Consider the following 9914-nt stretch of genomic DNA (forward strand, 5'->3'; position numbering starts at 1 on the left):
GAGTGCATTATCAGTTGATGATTGTGGCAGTAAAATTTGTGATAGCATATATATAAATTAATCGTACAGCCGCTTCCTCCATGTTACGCTTTGACTCATCAGTCAACTGCCTACAGGGACAGGGAGTACGTAATTTAAAAGTTCTAATACGATCGTGGCTGAGATATGCCCCGGGAATCGATGAAAACGATTGATACGTCGTTAAGTGCTCGTTAGGACTCTTGTGCGGGCCGATGATCCTTGAAACCGGAAACTCCTAGACGCTCTCACGTCTACTCGCCAAGTCCAAGTCGCAGGTGCTTGGCTAGCTTGCCTAAACGGCTAGGGGTGATGACTTCTTTCCAAAGCACGTGCGCGATGAGAATTTCCTGCCCAAGTATTCGTCTTATTTCCCTAACGCGCCTAAGACGTTGCTCGCGAAGGTATGAAGGGGATGAACCTGTAACACCTGTAACACGAACGGATGCGGGAAGAAGAATCGTAACGTACTTTCCGTGCGACATTACTTGTAAGCCTCAGGTGACACGTTTGCGTGGACAGTTTGGTGTACTTGATGATTAATACTCGGGCGGTTAACTCCTCGCGGAAGGAAAACAGCACGTGCTTGAAACGACAACACAACGGTGTATTTGTGCTCAATGTAAATCGCTCTGCGAAAGATACCTACTGAGAGTTTACAATTCTATATTTTCTTACTAAAACGGACAAAGGCTATCATGCAATATTTGCAATATTAATAAAAAAAACTTTTTTTTTTTTAATTAAAGAAATCTCCGTTATAAACAATCAGAATACGATCTTGCCTAATTATATTATTCGCGAATTTATGTACAATTTTACGCCTTATTATTATTTTTTCTTATTTCAGAAGTGTGATCGGACCAATCTACGATCGCAACGTTCGGACGTTTATTTTTCATACGTCACAAACAATAAGTAGTGGCTTAATTCCAAGGCTGTTTCGACAAACGCCACGACGGACGAGAGAATAAATTATTGAAGCCGGGAGGAAGGAAGGAAAACGGCGACGTTTGAGAACAGGAAACGACGCCGACTACTATCGGCGCCATCGTCCGCCCCATTGGACAGTCTGCATACGTACCGGAGTACGCTGGTACTCCGCACAAGTGACGTAGTACAAAGCGGCGAGTATCAGAGAGTATTCAACGACAACGATCTATTTAATTACATGTGAGGCTCCGCAGGTGTACCCTTCGTGGGGCTACTCCCCCTTTTCTCTCGCTGCCTCCTTGTTTTTTTTTCCTCATTTTAATTCGCCGCCTTACGTATATCACATTCGTATACGGTCGATCGTGCGTGAGAACCATTCCTGGAAACGATATCGAGGCGGAAAAGAAATGTCGTCGGACTACCCGCATTAAGGACTGCCGCTAATTCACCACGGGAACAATAATCAAGCGTAACACGCTCAAAGTTCTCGATGAGAGACTAGAGAGAGAGACGCGCGCCTTCGATCGTGTGAAATTTTCATCGTCTAGATTCTCTTTGTGATGTCACGATAAGTCTTTCCGTGAGACCGAATCAACATTGCTCGATCGATCAATGTACGAGGTACTGATCTGTGGCGAACCAGGCGAACAGCTATTAGAAAATAAAATATCTTTACTAATATTAACCCTAGCTAGCCATACTTATTTTCGAGTCCTTAATTCGACACACTTCGGTCCGCTCGACTTTGTCGCATTGTCATTTTTATTCTAATTAATATTTTAATATTTTAAGCTTGTAATGTAGAGAAATTGGAAATATAGAGTCTGAATAAGATGTTTATGATAATATTAGGTCAAGGAAGTGATTTGAGTTTAAACTGAATTTATTAGAAGAAAAAGATTGTGAGGAAATGGAGAAAAACAGTGTTTTCGAAAAAAAAATTCTCAAATGGTTTCACAAATGTAAGAAAAAGTAATGTTTGTTCGTTGTAGCGGATACTTTTATTTATATTTAAAAAAATATTTAAGTATTTATTTAAGTATTAAAATATTAAAAAAAATAGTATGCCATGATTCGTTCCAAAAAGTATATTAATTTAGTCATTTAAATTGAAGTAATTTTCACAAAGAAATAACCAGTTTAACTACAGATAGTACAAAGTAATAAGATATATGAGTACAGGTTTTGTAAAATACAAACTTTTAGTATGATTTCACATCAAGCATAGATTGTTATAAGTATTTGGATTTGTTAAAGAATTATTTTAAAAACTTATTTCTTTAAACACAAATAATGTAAAAAAACTAGAAAACCGAAAAACGTTCAGCGGTCCACTGGACCGGAATGTGGCAAGCTGAGTTAATAACGAAACATTACTCGTATATACAAAATAATACGACTTGAAAAAATTCCATTCACTAAAAATTGAAAGAAGATCTTTGGATCGACGGAACATTTTGGCGAGTTCTTTTTCACGTGACGAGTTACGTAATTTCAAACCTTAAACATTGTCATCGCGACCACTTGAGATACGATTAACTCGCGACTAATCCATTCAATGGTCGAGCAAATTTTCGTACGGAGCATATGTCGCGCGTGCTTGAGCAACAACCGGCGCGACCGGCGCGGCGGCTCGAACAGGCGTTGATATGGAAAGATATATTAGAGGAACCCAGTTATCCGAACTACGGACGGTGGCAGGAAAGAGAACTGATACAATACCGCGTGAAAGGAACCGACCGATCGACGAGAAACCGCATTGGGCGCGACAGGTGGTCTTACATTGTAATACGTCGAATTGCAACAATGTATGATAATTATTGCCTCGCATGCAATAGGAAGGCGTAGAAAGGTAACGAACAGGAAGGGTTATTATCCGCCAATATTGTCCGCGAAATTGGAAGGTGGGGTAAGAGAGTCCTCTCGTCACGGAAGAGGGTTGCTTGTTGCTCAATCACACATGCCTGCCTGTTCGAAAGGAAGTTCGATTTTTTTTTTTCGAGCACTTTTACCAGTGAATTGCAGAAAGTTCAATTGAAAAACAAATGTAAGACCGATAAAATGGAACTTGGATTTGATAAGTTATTCAACAATATGATATTTTTCACCATGTCTACTGCTCTTGGAAAAAAAGAAGTTTAATTGTAGCATCATCAGTGTCTCCATTACATTCAATATATATATTCTTTATTTATTTCGCTATTTATTTTCTGTTATTCGGATATTGTTATCAGTTTTTAATAAATTAAATAAGGCTAGAAATTGTTTAGAGAGTTAAAGAGTTAAATTATTAAAACACTTTAGAAATGTAAAGTGTGCATGCGCGCAAAGTTACAGCGGATGACAAATATCATCGATGCGTGAGCCGCAAGCTCGCTGGCAGATGGTCTCGGTTTCCTCGAAAAAGCGTACGAAAGCTAATCATTCGGAAACGATGAAAGGCATCAGATAAAGAAATACGCGACGATAAAGGGGGTGAAGAAGGGAGGTACGGGAGGAGGGAATAGAAAGGACAGAGAAACGATGTTTCTTGCAAAATCTTGCTGCACGCACGACCGCAAACCGGCACACGCGGTAAAGTGATGCGCGCGGCACGAGGTACCGCGACGGTTGCCCGCATTTTTATTTCTTCTTCGCCTTACCACCCTTCCTCCTCTTTCTTCTCCCTCCTCCCACCGCTACTTACGTGCCGCGTGGACTCGACCGTTTTAGAGACGGTGCAAATAAAGCAGGTAAAAAAGACGAGAGAAGGGCGAAGGAGGAGCGCGAAGGAGGACGAGAGGAAAAGAGATAGGGAGAATGAAGTGAGGAGGACGGAGGTGCGACGGTGGAGGGAAATGGCGGGGTACAGCACGAGCCATTCGCCCCCTGCACCATCTGTTGCACCGTTGCATCGAAGACGTTGCGCCCAGGCTTCGCGCAGGGACACCATATGCTTACTGTAATACCGCGCCGATATTACAGGAGACCACGGCGCTTTTATTGTTTTAAATATCATACCTGTCGAGCGTAGTGATTAAGGTTTGCAGCGATCTCCAATGTATCTCCATTGCGCGTCTACGACAGATAGAATATATTATACTAAACTCCAGTTTACGTTTGCAGTTGCCACCATAAACCGTCGTCGGTTATTAGAGATTTAACTTTTGTCCGTCATGAAAAATCTACTTAAATTCAAAAGATCAAGTTGCTTAGAATACTACATCAAAGTGCCCGGTCGTATTATGAGAATATAAAAAGCCTGTGACCTCATTTTCGAAAAATCAGCTGTTCAGGCTTTTATCCTCGCCCGACACGACACCGCGGCAATCATGCACGTTAACGGCAGAACGTAATGAATATTTATAAATGAAAAGATCGGTATCGTATCGTTCCACATAGAAACCATCGCTTCTTCGGCTGTCAATTACGCGCGTATGTACTCCCTGACAGAATAAGATCCAATTGACACTCTTATCTCTCTCTTAGCTCTTTTGTTAATTAGAAATTAGATAAATACACGTAGCAGAATTCTTATGACGCAATCAAAAGTTGCATCTTTTATTTAATTTTAATTTTTATATTATTTTATTATTCCTTGTATTACTTGAAACTAATTATATATATATTTTTACGGTGGCTTGGTCAAAAAGTAATCAAAGCAGATAAATAAAATCTGTAACGCAGATGTATTAGGTAATTACAACTGGATGAAACGTCTGCCCGTTCTCATAGAGATACTTAAGTACATATATTGGAAGCGGATCATCGTAGGTAATCTCACGAAATGAGTTCGTGAGATCGCATTCCTATTCGCGTCATGGAACGACGCGCGTCGAACATCAAAGGCGTCGCTGCTCGTTCCGTGGAACGGAACGGAGGACGTTGATAAACACATATACGTGCACACGCACGAGTCTACGCACGAGCGAGTCCGAGGATAGCTTTTAGCTTCCCTTCTTCCATTTCTTTCCCTCTCTTTTTTTTTCTCCTTTTTTTTTTACCTGAGCCACGTGGCGACGCGTGCTGACTCCAGGGGACAGTTGCGAGGGCTCATCGGCCGCCGCCTCGCTCGTCGTGTGTGATTCGGGGGCCAGGGAGCTACCTTTTTTAGGTGGAGGAGGTAGAGAGAAAGGGGGATGAGGAACATCGACGCGTTGGAAGGAGGAAGAGCTACTTGTCAGCGAAAAGGTCCCGCGAGTTTCCGGCAGAACGAGATGATCGTCTTCTCCTTATCCCGTGAAGGTAGCTGCTGGACATTCGGATCGCGGCCGTTGATCCACGTTGATCTTCGGGGAACACGATTCAGCCATATGGGCTTATCTTGTTAATCTTCTTTCCCTGCATCTTATTAACGCGCCGTCTCGAGTCTTTTTCTTTACGACGAATGTTGGATAATTAAGAACTCTCTTTTTTCTTTCTTGGTAAAAATATGTTCTAAAGTGACTAGGATATATAAGAATTTAAATTCCACAATTATAAATAACGCAGTGATTTTAAGCGGAACGTGTTCGACGCAAGCCGGCTGAAACGAAAGGGGAAAGATATAAAATTGATGTTCCACGACCGAGCATCTGTCCCGTATATATCGGTTTTAAAATCGTACATCTAACCCCGTATAACCGGTCACGTGTTTCCTCCGATGTTTTATAATACCATTCGGTATATTTGCTGTGGGTCGCGTACATGGGGACTCATAACAACGAAGATACTCACACTCTTTTTTATGTCAATCATGAAATACGATCTGTGTCCCCGATCATTCCTAAGTGCCAAACGTATCCCCTTTCTCTCCCGGGTCTTCCATGATTATAATACATCATTATATATATTAATTAATTATTTACTAATTCATTTAGAGAAGAGCCTGTTCAAGCAGCAGCATTTTTCATTATTATACTATTACATTTTTACTTTTCTTTTTATCTTTATTGATTGGGTCCAAATGACTTTTAGTAAGACTGACGTCACGAGATAGACAGTTCGAAAACCGTTCAATGACCGTTAGACGGAGAATCATCGTACCGGAAACGTTTAACTTTATGTGGTTCTCCCCAATTAATCCCCGGAAAATCGAGTCTAGCCCCTCGAGGTGTGAAATTCCGTTAGCCACATGGCACGCGTGATGTGTATTTTACGTAAGCTATTCGAGAGACAAACACTCCGTGCTAATTTATTGCTATGCGATCTTTTCCTAAAAAATTTTTTGGAATAATTCTAGTAGCTATCAAACTCATCATATAAATATATCTATAAAAATACGATTTTTTAAAGAAAATTATATCCTGCACGCGCGCGTTGTAGAATGTTTTTCCGTTATTTTTCCGTTATTTAAACATGAGTCACTCTCGGGAGCATCTCGGATTCGAAAAATCGCAGGGAACAACAGACGCTGGCGATCGACACCGCTCCCGTAGGGGTGGATTTAGTGATTAGCAATTAACTTTGACCCTCCTGCTGGCCGCTGATGTCCGAGCGAGTGCTTCTTCTTTTCGACTATTTTTTTCTACCCTCGATCCACCGGCCGCCGATTTCCGTTCGTCGGAAACGTCATGTGGCACATTAATTGGATCCGCGTGGAGAATAAAAGGAGGCTCCTAGTGCTCCTACACAGCGAACTTAGAAACGGACCGTTCTCCATTGAGATATAAATAGCGACGGCATGACAGTGATTGACGCCGATAAACGGAATTTTAAAAGTTATAGCGAATATATATTTCAACTTATATATTGTAATTAAAATATGGAAATATTAATATTGCGGAAATAGTGTACATGTGTGTTTGCGACGCTATAGAATTACCTATAACGTAATTGTATATTACTAATATACAATTAATAAATCAATAAATAAATTAATAGAATATAATAAATATAGATAGAATTAATAGAATTTTATGCCTAGCGCAACACGTTAATTAACATAAAATTATGCAATACAAGTCATCTATTTAACATTATCAGCTTAAGCTCTATCAAATCCACTTTCTCTCAATAAATAATCATTAGTAATATTTTCAGCAGATGCAACAAAATTATGTGCCGTTTTGATACTATGGCATCCTTGACTGTGTGCGTGTATTTGTGTGTGTAAAAAAACCTAGGTACTAAATAATATTTTACAAGTAAACGTAAATTTTACAAATATTTAAGAAAAATATTAAATTTTTAAATTACTTCGCTACGTGTTTCAAATTTATTTTTTAATTGTCCTACATTTTTTATTCTTATATAAAAAAATAGAGTTTATTTCCTTAGTTGTGTTAAATTTAAAATTAAATGTAACTACTTATTTTTTGTTAACAAACGTTTGAAAATACCATATGTGTGTTAAAATGAAATTATTTGTAATCAGAATCACATTCTAATCAGAACTTTCTCATGTCAATCGTTATCGTTAATTTTTCAACGGTATACCGAACGATTGAAACCTTGGAAAGACATAACGGTGAAATGTAATGCCACCGTGTTGAGGAAAAAGACAGAGAAAGTCGTCCGGTACCCCTTCACCTTCTCCGACGATGGCAGCGTGGTGACAAATTAAAATGGCTTAAGAGAAGCAGGTGATGCCAACTCGGTAGCTCATTTATCTTGTACGTTAGTCGGTTTTTAAATATGTGCGAGACTTCAACGCGTGAGCATGAGCAAAACCGATTTTTTATTCTTATTTGATGGAATTCTTGCGATACTGTAATAAATGTAATGCATATGTAATGAGACGTATACCACATTATTACGAAAGCGCCGTCTCTATCTCATCTTTTACCTCTCGTTTGTGGCATATCTTTAATAATTTATTTACTTGACATTTGACACTTAAATATTTTCTAGATAATAATAGTATGTAATATAAAATGATAAAATAGAACCAAAGAATAAATAATAAATTGTCTTTAAATCACAACGCTTCGTATTTTCGCTTTTGATTACACGTTCATATTACGATTTGAATTTATAACTAAAAAATAATTAAAATCAGTAGATCAGAAAGATTTGTGCTCCTTTCTCTCTTGATAAAATATAATTGTTTCATCTATGTCTACACAAAAATAAGCATAGATTTAATAACTCTCTAATTCACCTATCTTAATTAAATAACACATGAAATAAAATAATAAAAGGCAATATAATAAAAATATGTACATACGTAATATCGATACTAAGTAAGACACCAATAAATTTTTCAATAGAAATATCGGGGAAATCGTTATTATCGCGTCAATGCAAGTACGGATTATTCTGGGAACCGAAGCAATCATCGACAGCATTGCCACAATAACAGCCGTCCAGATCGTCCGAAGATTCACCCGTGTTCGCGTTAGCAGAGGGTGAATCACCCCAGGGATTTGGGCGGTGTTTAGCACGCTCCAGCGAATCGAAGCGTCGCCGTGGTTGGAACGAGAGGTCCGAGCGGCAGTACCACGTAAGTGGAAGAGGAACGGGGCCAGAGGTGGAGGACCAACGGTGCGTGACCCCCTCTAGAAGGGTCAAGTACCGGAAGTAGGCACCGAACGCAATGCCCCCCGAAAGCAGTGGGTCACGTGGATGAACAACAAATTAACCGGCGTCGAAGCATCGCGGCTCGTTCGCCCCCACCAGCGGCCGAAAACCTATCTACCCCTCTGATAGGCATCCCTGAACATCCCTCGGTTTGGCGTATTCTGCCGCCGCCATATGCTGCGCAGGTGAAGAGAGACTGTCCAGGCTGACACCGACGGAACGACTCCGCTGTATTATCGTAGTTCTTAGATACAGCTTCGAAATGACGATACCCGCGTGATACATGGTGATTCCTAATAATACTGACGAATTTCATGTATGAGTTGCTTGCTGAATTTGCGATAAGTTTCTTCCTAGAGACAAGATTTGATTAAATATTGTCTTTTTTATTTTTATAGTTTTCTATATTAAATATCTGGATGCAATTAATTAAAATTGAAATTGTGCTGCACAGCCCATACAAGGTCGAAGAAAAGCAAGATAGGAAGATTATAGTCTTTGATTTAATATTTAAATCAAGGCAACATTTTTAATTTCAAATATATTTCACGTTATGCGTGATTGGTGACTTTTTTTTAAATAAATGAACGAAACTTTAATTTTTTTATTGTATACATTAAGGTGTTTGACTAGGAAAAAAAATCACATAGAACAACGAAGGTTAAAGTGATATGAAAGAGAATTTACATAATCGCCGATCAGAGTGATCCATACACCTCGTTTACGTTACATATCTTTATTTACCAATCCCAATGGAACATTAATTCAATCCTGTCGTATTCCTGTCCCGTCCCGATAATACTAAATGCCCGCTTCTGTATGCACGGATCTGTCTGTGCTTCCCTATCACATCTACAAGGGAACTGCTCGAAGATAAATTTCTGTATATACATTAGCATTAGGAAGCGTGTGGATTGTGCGGCATCGCGGGAAGTTTAATTTGGACGGCTTTGTTCCAGCAGTTGATACAGCTGCGGAGAACGAGCTCCGTGCGATTAGATCGAGGATTACGTCTGAAAGGAGATGAAAATTTCTGTTCGGTCGCGGCCGGAATGTACATGCGATCGGATGGCGCAACGACTCTCTCGTTTACGTGCTCTTTGACAAATCGCATCAAATCCTTACAAGGGAGTAAACGCGAGACACCGCGACGACAATCGAAACGCGGAAACCTATTTGTAATCCAGGTCCATTCGACCGACGACGACGTGTTCCGGTTCTTATGCAAATAATGAACCCACATCCACGTCGTTGCTATGGGCTTCGTGTACATACGTGTGACGAGGCCACGGCACGATAATATTGAGTAAAAAAGAAATACATGGCGCTTCATTAAGGCAGGTGCATATTAACCGATATTTAAATACTTTTAAAACGTCAGAGATTTTCAATAAACGTAGAATGCAACCAACTCGATTAATTCTTATCATACGTGCACATTCAACGAGTGCATTCAACGTATGCACAATGTACGAATGCATATA

Source organism: Temnothorax curvispinosus, unplaced genomic scaffold (genome assembly GCF_003070985.1).
Source record: "Temnothorax curvispinosus isolate PA1 unplaced genomic scaffold, ASM307098v1 QBEX01001126.1, whole genome shotgun sequence".
Classification (NCBI taxonomy): domain Eukaryota; kingdom Metazoa; phylum Arthropoda; class Insecta; order Hymenoptera; family Formicidae; genus Temnothorax; species Temnothorax curvispinosus.